This window comes from Lepus europaeus, chromosome 17 (genome assembly GCF_033115175.1).
Source record: "Lepus europaeus isolate LE1 chromosome 17, mLepTim1.pri, whole genome shotgun sequence".
In the NCBI taxonomy this organism is placed as follows: Eukaryota; Metazoa; Chordata; class Mammalia; order Lagomorpha; family Leporidae; genus Lepus; species Lepus europaeus.
In genome coordinates, this window is record NC_084843.1 from 21,896,718 (window position 1) to 21,917,996 (window position 21,279).

Genomic DNA, 21,279 nt, shown 5'->3' on the forward strand with positions numbered 1-21,279 from the left:
GATATTTTAATTGGAATTCTACCAAATTCAGTATCCTTTATTACTCATTTTCTTTTTCCATATCTTTAGCTTCCAGTAGCCAGAAACACATAGTAAATAAACCAAATTCAATGCAATTTTTTTTCACATTATGCACTGTACAACATTAATTTGCAACTTGCTCTTTTTCGTTTAATAAGTAATATCAGTCACTTCATATAAGTTTATGAAAGGATGTCTTTTGTGTGTATGTTCCATTGGCAAACATAACATTTAACTAATCAGTCTGCTAATGGGTAACTTTTGGTGAACCTGCTTTTAAAAATGGTAGTGCAACAATTACCCTTAAACTTATATCATTTCACACATTCAATCTTTACTCTAAACTCAGATGTGAATTTATTACCTTTAATAGTGTATGCTTTTGATTTTGACATATAGTGAGTGCCTTATTATCCAAATATGAATGCATACTCCTCTCAGCAATGTAAACAATCAGCTTCTACTCTAAATCCTTGACAATACATTATGTTTATTTGATAATTCTGTATTACAAAGAATTTTAATAATTTTGTCTTATATGTATTTTATTTGTATTTTTTGTGTATTGCCACCTTATTTCTGATGAATTTTTTTTTAAAGATTTTATTTGAGGGTAGAAATACAGACAGTGAGAGGTCGAGACAGAGAGAGAGGTCTTCCTTCCGTTGGTTCACTCACCAAATGGCCACAACAGACAGAGCTGCACCAATCCGAAGCCAGGAGCTAGGAGTTTCTTTCAGGTCTCCCACGTGGGGGCAGGGGCCCAAGGACTTGAGCCATCTTCTGCTTTCCCAGGCTATAGCAGAGAGCTGGATTTTAAGAGGAGCAGCTGGGACTCAAACCAGCGCCCAATTGGGATGCCGGAACTTCAGGCAGATTAACCTACTGCGCTGGCCCCTATGAGGAACTTTAAACATAATATTTGGCCACTTTTCAATGGGTATCTGATATTAGGCATGTATAGGAATTCTTTTCATATTAGATGAGTTAGCCTTTTGCATGTCCTAAGAATTAATATTGTTTTCATTTTATCCTTTATGTCTTAAGTTTGCCTATGGTCATTTTTGATTCTCATAGTTATTATCTTCATATCAAAATTCAACACACTTTTCTGCCATGTGCTCTATTTGTAATGTCTTGCTTTCATTCCTCCCATTTAAATCTTGAGCCATTTGGGGATTTATTCTGGCATGAGACATAAATCCAAATTTATTTGATTTTAAATAAGCAATCAATTGTGCCAAAAGCAATTTCTTCTAAAGTAAGTACATACATAATATGTAAACAACAGGCACCTCCTTATACTTTAAGTTACTATTTGGCAAAATACTGTGATTTATTTGGATTCCCACAGAGCCTTTCTTTCTAAAATCCTGGCCAATATGTTTTCCTGATGCACAGTTACCTCTGGAATCAAAGAAAACTTTGAGTAAACCACACATTGTCTTTTGGAACACTTTGTTCTTAGACATGCCATGTTGATTTTAAGCTATTATTTAATATATATATCATGAGCACTCAAGAAGTGAAGTTATGGTAGTTTAATAATTATCATATGTAATGATAAAATAGGTCAAAATTTATAGTAAAAATTAGAATAAAAATGTTATATATTCTCAAGAATATATAACAGTACAAAATGAAAGATCTCAAAACATGGTGCAGGGTATTCAGACTGTAAAGGATTTACAAAGAAGGAAGTATTTGAAAGCATTCCTAATAGGCTGAGATGAGATGTGGGGAAGTCATTCTAGAAAACAGAATGGTTAAAAACAAAACAAAACCAGTTAGAAGAGAGTAGTTTAAGTGAAAAGTAGAATTCCTGCTGAAAAGTGATGAGAAGTGTATTTGGAAAGGAAAAGTATAGTTAGACCAACAAAGGCATTTGTTTAGGATGTCTAGGTAGTAGAAAAGCACTAAAAACTTGGAGGTGGTAGATATCATAATCACTACCTTGGACAAATTAAATAGAAGGCAACTTTATTCATGTAGCATTTATAAAGAATGGATTTCTATAGTAGGAAACTAACCTCTCTAATCATAAGAAAATTGTATTCTTGTACATGTGTATTTTATATGAATATTGTGGGTGTTGGAGGGAATTACAATGAAGAGTTATCTCCTAGAACCCCACACATCCAAGATTTAAAAAAGATCTTCTTGATGGTCAGATTCATAAAACAAGGTATTATGAAAAAGTCCAGGAACTTTTTCTACAGGAAACTATAGGAAAAGAAAGCCCTCCATCTGTGTCATCCCCTTGAACCTTCTTTGTGTACTAGAGAAATAATATAAATAATGTCTTCGGGTGGGGATAGAATGATCATGCTTGATACCTTGCATGGTTGCTTAGCTTTTTAATGAAACTTGCTGGAAGATATTTAGCCACTAATGCATTAAAAATAAATCTATCATGCAAATTTAATTTCCTAAAAAGCTTATGAATAAATAACCCAAACCACTTTCTCATCAGTATTTTAAGCTGCTGTAATTATGTGATCCTAGGCTGCAGAAGAGGGTAGAAAGTTGAACCTGCAGCCCTTTCACATTCTGCTCCTTCAGATGGCAATAGCTCATGCCCCCTTCCCTTTGAAGCTGTGTTTCATTTAAAAACTATCTCAGAGTTGAGAGAAATTGTATCATGGTTGCCTTTGAAGGGTCTGACTTCCAAAGTTCAGGGTTGACATTTTAATTTAGCACCTGGATATCCATATTAATTTATTTTCATTTGATAGCATTATAATGACCTTCCTAGAAAAACATATTTTCCAGTAGCTAAGCCCTTTGAGTGACAGAAGACATCTGCAGTTCTTCAGAATAATGAAGCTAGGAATCCCATCTGTATCTCCACTAGAGAAAGGTGTGCTTTACATGCAGTCATACTGGAGATTATAATAGACTAATGCATAGGAAACAGGGGGCTAGGGAGCAGCAGAGAAGGAGAGAGAGATGGGTTTTATATACATAGGACAGAGAAATGCAAGAAGCAATGCATGTGATATAACAGTGATTGGATAAAGAGCCTTCTTAGCTGATAGTAGAGTAGCTAGCACCAGAAATCTAACTGCCCATCTAGACAATAATCACACAGACATAATCGGGCTAAATATTTTGAAATCCTGGAGTTTACTAAATGCTTTTAACTTCCAAAGGAACGTCTGCACAGTAAATTTTAGTTCTGTTCTGTGGATTTCAGCTCTTACATAAGGAGATTGCTACCCATTCTCCAATCCTCGCCGTAGGCAGGTAGCCATGTGTTCCTGGAGCAACGTGCATGCAGTTTCTAAGAAAGAGCTGGCAGTAAGGACCCAATCTTTCGATCATCACTAACCTATGCCTAGTCATAACTGCTCTTGAATATGAAGTTCAGGCTTAGAAACAGGAAGCCAATGTTGTACCCTTATCATGGCAAGCCTCTCCCCATCTGCCTGAAAGGACATTCAAGTTGATACCCTTTTTAATGCCTCCCTCTCGATTTTGTCTTTTTACCCTTTTGTCATACAGATATTAAAGAGTAGGGCATGCAAAAACAATGGCATGCATGAGAGAATCAAATTACTATGCACTCTCTGAAAAGGCCTTAAATCCATAATTCAAACAACAAAAGAAAAATTTTTTTAAATTTGACTATCCAAAAGCTTCTGTGGTTCAAAGGACACTCTTCTGAGATCAGAGGAGATCAGGCGTGCTTCGGGTGGTATGGCCGTAGGCCGGGATGCTCTTAATTGGATGAAAAAGCTGCTTATGAAATGCGAAAATATTTACAAGTCATATCTAATGATCAATATCCACAATACAGAGCTCCTTAAACTCAACTACAGAAATGAACATAAAGACAATTCAATTCAAAAAATCAGAGGTCAGTTCCTCTCTAGGGGAGATGTACAAGTGGCCTGGCCATTAAGTACGTGAACTACTGTTCAACATTGTTGAGGACTAGGTTGGGCATCAATTCCTATTCCAGATTCTTGCCTTTTACTTCAAGAATTGTAACCACAGGCATAAACATGACCTGCAGTGTGATAAGGCTTATTTACAGAGTGAGAAGAATACACTGGCACATGAGAGCTTTATTTAGGGAGAGTGGGTCAGGAGAGATAAAGAGGGACTTAGATTCTCTGGTCCCTAAGGACCACAAGGAGGGAGAAGGGGAGAAAGAGACAGAGAACCCTCCACTTTACCAGGCTTCTTATGAGCTCAGGAAAGGGGAGTGGTTACATAGTAGTACCCTCACGTCCAGGTAAGGGGAGGTGCATCCTGGGGAGGGGTCATCTGATTGACAGGTGGGTTAATATGGTAACATGGAGTGGGGAGGTGCGGCTCCTAGCTCATGAATTATCTCCCTGACTTTTCCCATATCAAACCTCACTAATCACTAACAGAATATAAATCAAGAATATACCTCATATAAATGGAATATATTGTCAAAAAATTATTAGTCTGGACAGTTTGTACTCTTACATACTAATGGTGGAGAGGTAAATAGTGCAAACAGTTTGGAAAACCATATAGTAATTATTCAAGAGGTAAAAAAATTGCAATCTGAGATGGCAATGTCACTTCTGCGTAAATACCCAACAGAATTAAAAGTAGGATCTCAAATAAGATTCGTGAATCCATTGTTCATAGCAGTATTATTCACATAACTTTAAACACGAAGCAAGTTATGTATATATTGACAGGTGAACAGGAAAGCTATATCTGTCTCAAAACATCCACATAGTGGTTAAAACATAGGAATAGTAAAATGTTGAGGGTGGTTGCCAGGGGCTGGACAAAGATGGAAAGGGAAATTGTCTGATGTGTATAAATGTTCAATGTGCAAGATGAAAAGTGTCTGGGGACAGCAGTTGGTGATAGCTGCTCAGTTATATGACCTATATCACTGAATTGTCCACTTAGAGTTAAGATATTAAATTCCATGTTATATGGATTGTCTAATAAAACAAAATTGAAAACAGAAATACAGCAATGAAATTAGGTTCATTCCTTTACATAGCAGTATAAGTTTCTGTGTATATTGATGCTGTCTGCATGGATAAACAAAGAAGGAATTGAGGTCAGAATCAAGAGACAGAAGCAGAGAAATTGGTTGTTTGTGAATCTAGTGATGGGGTGTTTTAAGTACAGAGTAAGTTGTCTCTAACATAGCATTTTAAAGTATATAATTATTCACTGTATGCCCTGGGATTTATTCTTAAGAGAGGTGATTATGGGACTCAATTTGCATCCTTCACAAGTGAAAGGTGAGAATGGTTTTGATTGACATCTCAATGCTGCTAAGTCATTTCTAGCTGTGCAATTTTTACTTTCTCCTACTCTGGGGCTTAAGTCCAGCTTGGATTGCTGAAAATGAGAATAGCATTTCTAGAAAAAAAAAATGTCTTAGAACAAAGATTATCAGGTTTCTGTTTATTAGGTCATAGAGTACTATTTCTAACTCCAAAAATTTATTTTTAAGGGGCCATATTTACAGCTTCTGTAAGCTTAGAGGTTTTAGTCTCCTGTTAGAATTTCTAAAAACTAGAAAGCTGATGGACAAAGACTATTTTTGAATGGACTAATAGCTTGGAAGAAAGAGGTGGAAAAAATCCACTGAGTAACAGATAAGGTAGATAGGAAGCTGGACAACAAATGCAGGATTTCACAGGCAGAGGTAGTCAGAAGAGATCCCTGGACAACAGGACATCTGGTTCTAAGTTAGAATAACAAAGAAGGGAGAAGTGCACTGCAGAGTTGCCAGTTTGCATCATCTCTCAGAATACAGGATCATCTCCAGCACTGACTTGGTTACTGCCTTCAACCAAAGATGTTCGCCGATTCACTCAGCAAAAACCGTTTTCTGCAAAATAACACACATATTAACTATCATCGTTTACTAAGTACAAGGTATGTGCTGGGATCTCCAAGTCTCCTTTCAAACACATTGTTTAAAACTTCACTACTGTATTAGGAGTTGAGTACTATTATGGAAAATACTGAGAAAAGGAGAAGCTCAGGCCTGGAGAAGCTGTTATCTGCCCCGAATCTCACCACCTAATGTCTGTTGGTGCTTGTGTTTGCTTCAGATCTGTGTGATCAAAAATGTCTTCAGAGGCTGTGGAAGAAATTATTATTAGGTTATTTTTTAGACAACTAGAACCAAAGAGGTACTTTCTCACATTTAGGGTTAAATGCTTTCTACGATGATTTTTTTCTACAGATAGACATACTGGGACTACATTTCATCCTTCAGCTTGCCACCAAGTGCGAGTGCTCAATTAACCCAACGTTTTTGAAGCAAACTCTGGCTTTAAAAGAGACATATGCTTTTGGAGGCATGGCTTTAAAACAGTAAGCAATTTTGAAGCAGAAAGAAAAAGGTTTATAAAGAAAAGTATTACAGTCATCAGGTTTCCTTTGCTTAAGGTCAAAAACTTCCAGCTTTCTGGAATACTATACTACAAATGAGTTTCAACAGTCATCTGTTTCCTCAGCTCCTGTCAGGTTTATGCCTGGGGTCTTTCTATTTGATCGTTGTTGTGTTAATTGCTGTGAAGTAATGAATAAACTGTGATACCTACAGATCTAAAATAATAGAGAAAGAGAAGAGAGGAAAGAACGAAAATGTAGTCAGAGGGATATTGTTTTTATTCTTTTACTTCGTGGATATCAATCTTATGTAGACAAGGGCATCTATCAGGAAAGTAAACCTAAGTACATTAACCCTTCTTGAATGTCTAAAGACTCAGGGAGGAAGATGTGAGGGAAGTTCCTCTCCAGTGCCTGTTTGGCTAGATCACTGAGATCAAAGTTCTGTTCCCAGGAGACTATGCTTCAAGGTAAATTAGTCCCTGTCATTTACATAATGCATCAAGGTTAGAAAAATAATTTTAACTGCTTAATGAAACAAGAACACAGCTAGAATTTGAATCTCAAAGGGAGAAATCAGCCAAGATGTAGATGCTTAATTCCAGTTAAGTATGTGAAATATTTTTGATCTTTAGAATAAGTGCATACAGAGTAAGTATTTAGTAACTATATGAATGTATAAAGAATGACAAGAAAAGAAGAGAATGGGAAGACAAACTAATGGCCTTCAATGTCTGGAGTTGTAACTTACATCCTCCAACTTAAAAATTCATTGTGTACCTGGATTTTGATCTATGAAATGGTTATAACAGGGCAGTCATCCTAAGGTATATGAGGCTAGTTCTGTAGGGGACTTCAGGAATCATTTATTCTGATATTTATAATGGAGAAAGTCGAGCATCAGGAAAATCTAAAAATTAACCCAATCTATAATTGTCATCAACAAAAAGACTAAAAATGTCCAACATTCTCTTAATTTGAGGCCAAAGTCAATAAAGCTTTATTTTCAGTTAGTTCTATTCTATATTATTTATAACTTTTTAAAAGATGGATCATCTTTTTGACTATCAAGAATTTGCTGTGCACTGGAGATTAAGGAATGCATAAGGTAGGAATGGTCTCTGCACTCACTGCGTTTACAATTTAATGGAAGTTTAAACAAGCATTTGTAAGTATAAGCAGTATCTGGGAAATGGAAAATCATCATATCATGCTTTATTTCTATTTCATTGACAATGAAATAAAAACTCTGGGAAATTGTTAGGTTGTAGCTATAACAAAGGACTTAGATTAATATTTTAGGACTCAGCATCTTTAATCTTCCAAGTGCATGGAGACAACCATAGCTTTTATCAGTTTTTAATCATGATAAAGTTACATGGCAAAGAGAAACATGTTAGACAAAGTTAAATGCTCAAAGAAGACTATACTTCAGTAAAGGAGAGATGCTATCAAATAGGACTGACAAACATAACTCACTGAAATAAGGGGCAAGGGTTGTTTGAAGCACTGGGTGAATTGTGGAAAGGTACTGGAGGACATTCGTGGCGAGGTTGGTGAGGGTGCTTAGAAACCGTTAGTCTGCCACTGGCAACACTTGGAAGTTAAGTTCCTGCCCTTCCACAGAGAAGGGGAGACAGGGTTGCTTCTGTTTCTTTATGTTTAAATTTCAAAAAAGAAAACGAATTTCAGAGTCCTTCAGAAAGATATTGCTAGGTTGTCAAACTGACAAAAGACTGGGAAAGATTAGACAAATATAAGTTTTCTAAAACCAACATGCTACAAAAAAGGAGGTCAGGGTCGATAATAAGAAACTTGCCTAAAGTTGAACCAAGTTGAGAGGAGCCTCAAGTACATCTTTTGGGTAGAGCACAATGAAAATTATGGACCCTCTTCCCAATAAAACATACCTTGACCTAGGATGGTGAGCTATAATGATGCCTGAGCAGTATCACTTCCCAGTACCGGCTTTAGCAAGTAGATTTCAATTTCTGGAACACCTATCCCCTATTCTAAGTCCTTGTGATTTGGGTGGGGCCAAGAGACACACACTCTACTTTCTGTCCACAGAGACTAATGAAAACTTGACCCAGTTGACCTAATTTGGGAGAGTTAAGAGAATAGAAATTGTTCATGTTGCTCATGAAGGGGAAAAGATCTGACTAAGCTGCTGGGGACCATCAGCTCGAGAACATTTCTAGGCATGAACCCAGAGCTCAGCCAAGGAAGCCTAGAAGACTAAGAGCACCATCTGAGAAGTGGGTATATTTTGCTTTTATTAAAACCAGTTTTACTTCAGTTTCTGAGCTCAACAATACTGAGTTTTACTTGAAAAAAATACACATTGGATGTTAATATATCCCATGAACCCAAATTCAGGAATTTAATAGAGTAGAAGTCTTGGAGGATTGGGGTTATAGCCCAGCAGGTTATCACCCCCTATGATGATGACATCCCCTATTGGAGGGTCAGTTTGAGTCCTAACTTCTTCACCTCTGATACAGCTTCCTCATAATGCATCTGGGAAGATAGTGGATCTGGTGGGTGGAGCCCTGCCACCTACATGGGAGATCCACATGGAGTTTCTAACTCTTGGCTTTGACCTGGCCTTGCCTCCACTTTTGCAGGCATCTGGGGAGTCAAACAGTGAATGCAAATACTTGCTCCCACTTGCTTTCTTTCTCACACAGGAACTCTTTGTCTCAAGTGTTCACACTCCCGCTTGCCCTCTCATTTTCCATCCCCTCCTCCTACCTACCCATTCTCCCTCCATCCTACTCTTCTTTAAAAAAGAAAAATCTATAAATCTTAGAAAGCTAGAAGGGTTACTGGGCTGGGTTTGTCTACTACATACTTAGTCCAGTATAGTGTTAAATTTTCCTCAAGCATCATCCTTTGTAGATGTTTGAGTATAAAGAAGATTGGATGTTTCCTATCTAATTCCTATAATTCTCATTATAGAAGATGTAATTATGAGTCAGTGGTTCTTACATTTTAGTCTGCATCATAATTGCTGATGTCCTCTGACCAAACTCAGAGGACACTGAATTAGGTTCTATAATTATAATCTGTCCATCACTCCTTCGATAGCCTAGGAGTCAACTATGTTAAATATTATAATTTAGTTGGGATATTTTACTAACAAATGTAACTCACACCCATTGGACTATCTTCTTGGACTTGACTTACAAAAGTGTCATCAATAGGGATATGTAAGGAGGCAGTTGATGGAACTGTCACTCATACACCATCTGAGATTGGAAATTGACAGAACATGTTGGGAGTGCTGTCTAACCTCTAGAATGAGTGAAAGGGTATATAGTTGGCAGGAGAGATTATTCTAAACAAGAAAGGAGTCATGAGGCACAATATAAGGAGACAAATATGAGAGGGATTTGAACCATAGTTTTTCAAGGACGATTGCAGTACGGTATCCATTACCTTACATGTTATTAGAAGATAGCTGTTTGAGTTGCATTTTGGAAGGAAGAAAGTAAAACAGAGCAGTCTGTCCTTATAGGGGTAAGAGAGGTCTGTAAGGCTATTACAGGAGGTAGGAAACAGAACTTTCATAGAAAAGCATCCATAGGAAGTTACCACTGACGACATTCGTTACCGTAGCCATTGTCAATGGGAAGCTAGGGGCATAGTTAGAACTTGTTGGAGCAGTTGATGAGCATTTACTGTTTACAAATAGACAATATTCAAAAAAATGCAAAGCATTTGGTGGGTCCAAGTCTGAATAGATAATACAGGGTTTTTACTCCAGCAGATCTGACATTGTAGTAGAATGTTCATGCACAGCCGTACATATTTGAGCACTACAGTAAAAAATTGAAATGCTCTTAAGATTCTGTATTGCATTCTTCCTGAAGGAGTCTCAGAGTATTTGTAATATTTAACATAAATGAGATAGGTTATAGTAGTTCCATTTTTAATAAATGGAAACAGCCTTCTAAGGAGGCAAATAATGTGGCCAATTGCACAAGATTATGACTATGACAAAAACAACTATATGCACCCATTTTCTTTTTGTTCTTAGGATTTTTGCCCAAATTAGGCACTAAAGGAAAAATAATGACTCCCTCTGAAAGTGAAAGGAATGAGTTTTAGTAATTGTGCTTCAACAGAAGTAAACTGGAACTTTCCTAGGAAAAATAAGGCATATTGCCATTATACTTTGAGAAAACTTTTAAAAACTGTACTTTTCATTATTATATTGCAAACATTTTATAATTAAGGAAATCTAACAGCCACCCCTTTTCTTTAAACCAACCTTCTCAGAAAGAGAAGTAGCCTCTAAAATTTTTTAAGAGGCATTCAGATGGTTGAAGGCCTGAGTATGGACTTAGTCTCCTAACTTTGAGCAAGTGTTATTGTTGCTGTGTAGTATCACTTCTCCATTTAGTGACCAAAGGTGGACACTAAATCCTAGTGAGATTGATAGAGGAGACTGATGGGTTAGGAAAGCATCTCTGGTATTCCTTCAGTGTCAGCACAAATCTACCTGCCTTCCCTTAGCTAAAGGCAGATCTTGTTAATCCATATGATGCTGATAGTGAACTGGGGTCATGTCAAAACGGGATTCAGCATGAAGGATTATAGGAAACTGGAGCAACTGAGAATAGAAACTCAACCTCTTGTGGTAAAAGGCATTTATTTGAATGCTCAAAGTTTCCTTTAGTTTCTCTTTAGCTTCCTCTATGAATTTATGCAAGTACATGGGCCCTTCAAAACATTGGTGGAAAATGGAATGAAAGTTTATCTTGATTTAGAAAACTTTTGAAATGTATGCATTTTTTTACGTTATGTGTGCTTTCAAACAGTTCTTGAAAACACCTCATATACATGAATTTCAAAATACTTTGCACCAAAATGCTTATTTTTCCATTTCATTTTCCACATGTCTTTTGAAGAACCCTCATAAATAGTTGCTGTAACAAGTTGAGTTCTCCAGAAGACAGGCTCTAATACAGCGTTTAGGGAACAGTGTATTATGTGCCTTTGTAATCATCACCAGTGGGCAAGTGAACAAAGAAGCAGGAGTGGCCACTAACCGAGGTGGATGCAGGCCCAATAGCAGCCTTAGCTGATCCTACAGAGGGCTCTGGTCTTAATGGCCATTCAGAGTTTCCAGTTGGGCTGAGATGCCCTGGTACAGTCATCAGATGTGAGTTGTAGAAGGGACATGACTTGGGGTATCTCCTGCTGTAGGAATTCACCAAAGGGTATATCCGCTCCAGCAGCTGGACAACAAGATATTCCTTAAAAGGAGATCTTAGTTATTGACAGCAAAATTGTCATTAAAAGAGGATCTTTGTTCTCTTAGTGTTGTTTTACTGAACTGCAGTTTAAGGTGCAAAGACCTCTCTGGTGACTAACTTGTTTGTCCCATTTCACCAAAATGGACAAAGGAGCTGCCGCTGAAAAGGGATCCCAGCAAACGCTGGTTGGGGTGAAGTACTTTCCCTAATGGGTCTGAGGATATGTGTGGTCACCGTGGTTAATAAAATCACTTACAATGCATTAGTCTCTTGTTGTAACTTCCTCTTGTAATTGTGCCTTGTAATTGTGCGTAAAGGGAAAAAGCTTTCTCTGAAGTCCTTCCAATAGAGCATGTTTTCCTGCGGCAGGGTTCGGCCCGTGTTGCAAACCTCCAGAAACACACATCAGCAGAAGCTGCAAAATATCAACAGCATAGGTTGCTGTTACCCAGATGACCTTGGGTCATAAGCTCCTACATGGAGCTTTCTAGCTCGTTCTTGAGGCATTTTGAATCAACTTCAAGAAGTAGACCTCAGACTATGGCAAGGTTTCTTCTAGTTTGTCCTGTCTCTGATCTTTCAATGAAAAGATACGGCTAGATTTTTCTTTCCTCTTCTCATCTTTACTGATATATGAGTAAATTCAGAATACTCCTCCCAATAAATCCTAAAAAGATAATACTATTGTACCCATTTTAAAGATGAAGACACCTAGACTCAAAAATACTGCTAAACTTGCCAAAAGATTATTTAAGCTTTTATTCAGCTGGGGTTCAACCCAGATCTGTCTGACTCACAACATCGTTAAGACACACTGTTTTGCCTGATGAAAGTCGTCTAAATTTTAAAGTGCATAACCCTGCAGGGCAGACAGAGTCACCATCTCTAACCTATTTCGTTGGCAGTTGGAAATAAGCTTACTCAGCCTGTCTGGACTGATTGGAATATGAATGCTTTAGAGGAGGCCTTTAAAGGATGCTGGTTCATTCTGGGTAGTGGCAAAGTGTGGGTCGTCCAACTCAAAATCATTGACACAGTGGTAATAATCAGTTCTTTTCAGGGTGTATTGTGGCGTGTTTAAAATTGGGTTTAGAGCAAAGTGTGTTATTTAGCAAAGCATCATTACAGCTTTAGAGAAAAATGACCCATCATTTGTCTTTAATTCCAGGTTTTTTTTTCCCTCCGCTCTCTAATTTGGACCCAGGATTTCCTCATTAATTGTATCAATGGGATTAATGACTGCATACTAGCAGAGAACATAAAGTACTTAAGAACTTCAGCCATATGACATGTTATTGTAGTAGCGAATGGAGTATTTAGCATTTATATAGTGCTTTATTTGCAGCGTGCCTATTCTGATTGCACATTCACACACATTATAATCCTAATGATCACTTTGTGCTTTTCTATTTGTCATGGTGTATTTCCAGCATTTAAAATTTGTAACATTAAGCAAAATTAATGCTCATGGAAGCCTGCAGCTCCTGCCCTCCGTGGTTGGGTGCTTCACTTATTCATACAGCCTTTGCCCCCTCAGCTGAGGGAGGATCCTAAACGCAAGTCTCCCTGAACCCCACAACTTGGAGAAGCAGTTTGTGATTAGAGACCCTAGATCAATCATCTGCTGTTGGTAGTGATTTGAATGAGCCCTATTTTATTTCACTCTCAGAGGATCTATGCAAGACAGCTTCTCTTTTGAGAGACACAATTGATTGCTGCTAATTCCATCGCATTTCAATGTCTTTCGGTAGCACTGGACTTCTCTTGAGGTACCCATCTTCTAAGTGACCTCCTCCCTGTGCACAGCTATCTAGGGAAATGTAGGCTGGGGCTGTGTTGGAAACTTTTCCTTTATCAAACTATAGTCTTTTTCTAATTTCTTTCAAGTGATGTGAAGAAGATGTTGACAGTCATATTACCCAAGCACTTTTGTAAGTGCTCTGCGTATGTGGGGTCTTCAAGAAGTTCATGCAAAGTGTGTATGTTAAAAACATGGTGACTAGATGGCAAAATAAAATTGCACTAAAGTAAGTTTCTTTTACTTTCATTTCCCACAGACTTTTTGAAGCTGCCCCATATACTGCTTTGTTCACTCCTCTCAAAGCAGTGCAAAATAATTACTAATGTTCTTCTGATTTAGAGGGAAGGAAACAAATGGGCAGAGTTAAGCGATTTGCCTTTGACTTGTGAAGTCCTGTTGTAGCACCACGCCCAGGTCAGTGGACACTAAAGCGGCTATGAACCTTCAAATTCACCTCTAATCATTTGACTCTCCAAGTCAGGGAGTGGAAGGGTTTTGTGCTGGCCACTGAAAACAGACCGTGGTAATGTAGTATCACGTCTGGTGTGCTGTGTACACTCAAATCCTCCTGATGCTCAGCTAAAGGCTAAGAAATTACCCCTGGCAATACATTCCTCTCCATCTTCCTGGTTCTTTATCTTATTTTTTCTTCCTTGCCCCAGTGATTGCCACTTGCATTCGAAGCACTGTGCTTTTCCTGCTTCCTTTAAAAGCTGGAGTTTTCTTTTTCTAGGTCAGAACTTTCTACTCCGTATCTCAATAGGATTTCAATGGCCACTGGAGTTTTGCTGTTTAATGATATATTGGCAATAATGAGAGAATATCCACGGTGAGTTTTTTTAAATGGAAATAATATGAATTGGATTCAGATTTACAAAATCACAACCTCCTGTTTCTTCTCATCCCTAGCTACTAAAACAATCCCCAAATTAGTCCCTAGGAAGCTGACCTGGGGTATAGATTCAGATGTTGCCAATGTAATGAGATGTATCTATCAGATAAGAGGACATTAATATGACCATGTGTGTAGGCTCAGTGCAGGTTGGTATTTAACTTACAGGAATGATTCTGTAGTGGTTTCATTTTAGATGAAAGCATTAGCAGCTTTTCAAAGAGGGCTTCCTAGGTTGCAGATAAAATACTAGGGTATCCTCACAGTATCTCAACTCTGATATGTTTTTGCTTCGGTTTTTAATTCCAAGTACTGTACTTAGCACCTAACCACTGAAATCTGCCTGACCAGACAGCACATGCTGATAGGACAGTCTTCCACGTGACTGCCAGCTGCAGGTAGCACCCACTGCCTACAGGTGGCCCTGCTAGAAAATTAGCTGCTGTTCCTCCTGACTCCCAGGCTGGTAACGTGTGCCTCACCATGAGAAGGGTATTGGTTGGTTTCTGGGAGTGGCAAAGGGCGAGGGGGATTCCTGAGCACTAACTGTCACTGACAGAGGTCTTTGTCCTAGACTTGGACTCATGGGATCTGTAGGTACAAGTCCTCACTGGGCAGAGTTAGCACTTCTCTAGTTCAGTGCTAGAAGACTACGGAGCTGTCTTGTGAGGAAGGAAGGAGGACTCCTTTTTTGAGCACCAACTGTGTGCTAAGCACATTTAGACTTATCTCTTGGAAAATTCCTTTTTTATTGTTTAGACCTTGAGAGGGAAACAAGTAGAAACAACGGAAAAAACTCCATTTTTCAAAGCATTGATCTTCTTGGTTTTCTCCTAATATTTGTCACCTAAAACAAAGATTGAAGTTTTCCTGAAGGTCTCAGCTTTAGAACACTTCACCACTCTGATCTGGGAGCTGTCAACTCTGGAACAACATGTTTCCCCTGCCTTTTTTGCCCAGATGACATTAAGTTCTCAGCATTTACTTGAGGCCCTCTTTATATATTACTGACCCTTTTTTCTGAAAATGAGAGGATCACATGGATGCTAGTTCTTTTTACTGTCCTATCCACTCGCTGAAAAAAAGCTACCAGGGAACTCGGTGTGGCTGCCCAATACCCTCAGCAGTCCAGGTTTGTGCATCACATCCATGTTTTATAGTACAGACTTTCAAAGAGCAGGGGAAACCCTATCCATTCAATTTTTCAAATGCAATGTGGTCATAGCTATAAATGTTACCTGGGATGCCCTGTGTAATTTTTTTAATAATTTTTAAAGACTTATTTATCCATTTGAATGTTGGAGTTACACAGAGAGGAGAGGCAGAGTGAGAGAGAGGTCTTCCATTTGATGGTTCACTCCCCAATTGGCCACGACAGCCAGAGCTGCACCAATCCAAAGCTAGGAGCTTCCTCCAGGTCTCCCATGCAGGTGCAGGGGCCCAAGGACTTGAGCCATCTTCTACTGCTTTCCCAGGCCATAGCAGAGAGCTGGATTGGAAGAGGAGCAGCCAGGTCTCAAACCAGCACCCTTGAGTTGCCAGTGCTTCAGGCCAGGGCATTAACCCACTGTGCCACAGCGCCGGCCGCCACCCTGTATAATTTTCACAACTGCTACCACTCAAGGTCTCAGACTTCCACCACTTGTATAATCAAATCAGATGGACTAAGTTCCTCTTTGACAGATTTAAGGTCTTTTGGGACCAATGGAAAGATCCTTCAAAGGGCCAGAAGATTAATTGATCTTCTTGTCTTCAGTGGGAAATAAGAAAACGGCAGGGAGTGAAAAGTGCAGTATGTTGGATCTCCAAAATAGCAACAATGTGAAGTTGCCAGGTACATGACATTAAGTCGTTTTTTCTCCCCCTCCAGTGTTATTGTGAACTATGTACTCTTCATTATCGATAGATGCACAATTTCTCGGCTGGTCACCAAGCTGCTGGAAGACAATGATGTGTTTTACTTTAATTTTAATCTGCTTCTGATTCAGTTTTTCAGGTGACAAGTGGCCAAGCATCAGGTTAACAATATAATAGGTGAGTGCAAACCACTTTCAATTATGCCCAATGAGTATAATTGGGGATATTGACAATACTTTGAATTACATTGATTTTCCCATCTAGCTGAAAACTTTGATGACTCTCTTGATTTCACCCTTATTGTTTCTCTGTAATGAAAACAAAATCTCTACAGTGGGGGAAAAAAAGGGAAGTACAGGTGTACTGTGTGTATCTGTTGTTTTCTTGAAGGCAATGAACTTGGATATATCTAATCTGCAGCAATATCCTAAAAAGGGTTAGTTAGTAAATGCCAATTATGCAGGATTTCTACACACTATCATGCCAAGTATATATCAAAAAAGTACAGCCAGCAGAGAGAAAAATATGGATTGGAATCCAATTCATATTCTATGTGCCAACTTAGCCACACAAAAGGAGGAAACAGATTTCCTGATTTCCACAAAATCGCCCTGTAACTGACAGCAGGTCAGTTACTATATGGGCTAGAATCTTTACATAATATTTAACTGCAAAACTCCTACAAGATCTTTACCCACCATAGAAATTTGGGCAGCAAAGCCTGGGGTAAATGAGATAACCTCACACCACGTAAGCAGCACATGAGCATGCTGGGTTTCAAGTCCCAGTCTCTGCCTCCCCAGAGCACTGCACTTAGTTTTGCTAAGTTTTGAGGCCTCACCTGTAGCTCAGAAATGGTTTCCTAGGAAGGGGTGCTTAGGCCACCCCTTAGATGAAATAACAATAAGGTAGCTTCTCTGTGACTACCCAGCATGATTTTATTGCTTCTAGTTTCCCTAAATCATTCTCTCAGCATCAATTACTATGCACTGACTCCTCAAGAAAAAATAAATGAGTAGTTTTCTCCTCTGAAGCTGTGCTCAGCAGGAACACAGGGCTGCTTTTCCTAATGAGGGCTCATTTTGTGACAAGAAAACAACACGCTCAAACAAAGGGGTGGATGGGAAAGCAATCATGTGGTTTCATAGGAACAGAAAGCAAGCTGAATGGGTGCCCCAGTAAGATCACCACGCGAACTTCTCTCATCTTCATGGCTCCTCTGGATCTCACTCATTAACTTACTTCACTCTACTCCCTCTTATCCGCTTCCTCCCACATAGGAATCCTTTAGAAGTCTGCATGTGGTCTGGTACTGATAGCCCCGGCCTGGGCTTGGCAGAACCTCTCAATCCAGCATTTGAATTTATTCCCAACTTTAGGTACCCTCTGGATATATACCCGTTGACAAGTCAAACAGCTGACTCAGGTGTCTCCTACAATATTGAGCTGAAGTTAGTTTTGAAGAAGTTTAATAGGGGACAGAGAGGTAGGACTCGGCCATGTATTATGTTCATTATAAGGCTTTAAGAGTGGGGAACCTACAGCAATGGGCACAGATTGGCAGTTTTCTCCAATCCATTTCAAGACACTCTGGTTGATGTTACACTTTTAGGAAGGGTCGGTAATAGTCCCAACCCATAACAAAGGTTGCAAAAGCTGGAGTCCTATTCCAAACATGAAATTTGATAAAAGACTTAAGCAAGTGTTAGGGTAAAGATGAAGATTTCTTTCAGGTTATGAGAAAACAAGATCTGATCATCTAGCTTTATTGTTTTAGTGACCATTTTACTGCCACCCCTATAAAGTGATAGCCCTATGGGATCAATTGCCTGGGTAGCCTTGATCCAACTGCATATCCAAACTCAAATGACTCAGGCTCTAAACCCCACACCTGCTTAATACATTCCTTGTTCACCAGTCTCCACTCTTGGAGATGTCTGCAGCTTCACTCTTCCTTGCTGTCCCCTCATGTTAACTTAATCATTGAAAAGGTTCTTTATGCTACCTGTTACCTTTATCTCCTTTTGTTTTTTAAAGGAGTGAAATCAAGTTTTTCAGAGGCAAAAAGTAGTGTCTAAGCTAATTGAGAAACTAAATAGATCAAAGTAGATTTAAATGCAGACTCTGGAGCCTATACACCTCTCAATCTCACTACACTGAGCAGTGCAATACACCAAGACAGGAACATCTCACAACAAATGAGTTCTCCGAGTGTTAGGAACTTAGAAATGTACCAATGAGAAAGAGATTCAAACAGTTGTCTCCCTGCTTAGGCTTAAGTTTCCTCTTGGCCAACCCTCTTTAGAGATGTAACAACATTTTTAAACACTTGTCTTCTTGGATCAATGCTGAACATTAATTTGTATAACCATCCAAGAAAAGCTACCACTGTTTGGTGTGTTTGCTTCAGGTTAGGGACATTTAGGGCTGTTTCACTGAACTTTAGACTAATTGGAACTGATTGGCCATTTTCAAAACCTACATTTTTATTCTGAAGTAATTATCACATTTACAAAAAGGAAGGACTACGACATGGCTTATTGGCTTCTGATGACAACTTTATTAAAGACTTTGATATTTTGCTGAAGAGATTTATTACTGTTATTGACAATGCCCAGTAATATTTGGCCCTACCTAAAATTTCTAAGTCCCTGCTCCCTTTTACATAGAGGTACTATTAGCCTATCAGACCACTTATTCTATGTTCTAGAATAATGATGTACTGTCCAATTTTAGAAGTGAAAATTAAAGCCTCTAAGCAAGTAGAATACTATGATAGCAAATGGAGCACTTACCATTTTTATAAAGATCTAAAATTATTTCTAGCTACCTCAGTTTTAGGTAGGCTTTGATAATCTTTTAAATCACTACTGACAAAAAGCACATTAACAGCAAACACTTTTATAGAGAAGTTAAGAAAATAAGGTGCATTTCATTTGATTGGCCCCATTCCCTTCTCAAAAAGGTAATCTGAACACGACTCAGGCAACTTTTCTCTAAAGTACCAAGTAGGCTAAGCAGAAGAACTGAAAGCAGGCTCTTAACTTCATTCTAAAATCAAAGTTATTATCTGTTCTTCACACTCTTTCAGCCAACTTCTGTTTCTAGGGGAAGACTGTTAGGATTTCCTATACATGTCTGTCCCAAAACACGCACACACATTGTTCCATATATTGCTGCTACTTAGAAAAATGTAGTTGCTTAAGCTGAGAACCACTTTCTTATAATAACTCCGACTTCTGTGGACAAGACTGAGAAGTCCTTGGCTCAGTGATGCTTCTGTTCCATATGGCACTGGTAGAAGTCTCTGCTGATATACTGTTAGTTTACAGTATTCGGAATGGCTCACTCACATGTTTGACACCTTGGATCATCATGGCTGGAAGGCCTGGCTCAACAGGAATGGCCGGTGAGAGCCTACATGTGGCCTTTCCAGGAGGGCAATGTCAGGGAGTCAGACATCACAGGTGCTGGCCTAAAACTCAGACAGGTTACTAGTGAATAATGGAGTCATTTGTGGTCTTACATTTTCTAGACATGGAAGTCAAGTAGTGTCATCCGTGTCACACTGGGTTAGTTGAAGTGTAACATCCATCCAGATGCCGTACCATAGGCCACACTCACCATCAGTAAGAGCATCAGAGTATAAATGGCTATGCTCTGAAACTGCTGCATTCATGTATTTGCATTACTTTTTATTTCAATTCCAAAGATAGGGGGATAAGAATAATGTCCCAGGACAGGGGTCCAAGTGTGCATTTTTATCCAACCCTTTACCTTCAAAAACAACTTTTCCTTATCTGTTCCATTGTCCTTAGCCTAACTCTTCTTTGTGTTGTAGATTAAGCTCTAGACTGAACCTGGCACTGTTGATTTTGGACTTTCACACTAGTTGAAACATTTGTGTTTTTGCCTCAATGTCCTTATTCTAAGAAGGAAAATGAAAATTCATACCCTTTTTCACATATTTAAGGACCAGGAAACTATTTGTCCAAATTCAATATGTATTACAATTTTGATCTAATGAAAATAATATAGTATCATATAAATAATTTATATGGACTTTAACAGCAACTAAAATGTGGGGTCAGAGAAATTCACTCTTAATCAGCTGAGTCACATCTAGAGGAAGTTACAAAACTACCCTTCTCACATTTACATTTCATTTAATGGAATATGCTCTTTACTTTTCCTTCTCTGATGTTTTTCTTATTTCACATTTGTCTGGCACTATGTGATATCAGGGCAGCTTTATGCCAATTATGATGAAAAGAAGTTATTCTTCCCTTTCCCATAGTATCCCTTATACATCCCAAGCTGAAATTTGAGCAGTTTTGCCTGATAATTCTCAGCAATCTTGAGTGCATAGAAGGCAGACAGGAACGATTATAGACTAATGAAATATTGGTATTCTCCAAACTTATCAAAATCCATCTGCAGAATGGGATTAGGGGGAAAGGTGCAAGTTGTAGAGTAGGGTGCTACTTCTGCAAGGAAATCGGCTTCTCTGGCTCCAGTTCAAGTATACCCAACTAACACGGGATTAACCATTAGGGACCCAGCAGGCTTTCCTGTAATGTTAAGATCCTAAGTTTTTTTTTTTTTTTAAAGATTGGTTTTATTTATTTGAAAGAGTTACAGAGAGAGGTAGAGACAGAGAGAGAGGTCTTTCATCCACTGGTTCACTCCCCATTTAGCCACAATGGTCAGAGCTGGATCAAAAGAGGAGCAGCTGGGACTAGAAGCAGCACCCATATGGGATGCCGGTGCTTAGGGCCAGGGCTTTAACCCACTGTGCCACAGCGCCGGCCCCAAGATCATAAGTTTTGACATGAGCCAACCTTGAGCTTAAATTTCGGTTCCACCAGTTACTGGTTGTATTACCTTATGTAAGCTGTTTTCTCAGCTCCATAAGATTGTTCCACGATTCATTGTGATATATCACTTGGAAAAGAATATGGCACTAAGAATACACTCCAAATCGTGGCTAGTGGGATGATATCACTGTTCTTACTAGCTGTGATTGTAGTGATAGTGCATATATGTAATAGATGAAGATCTTTTTCCAGGACACCAGGTAGCTTCCATATTTC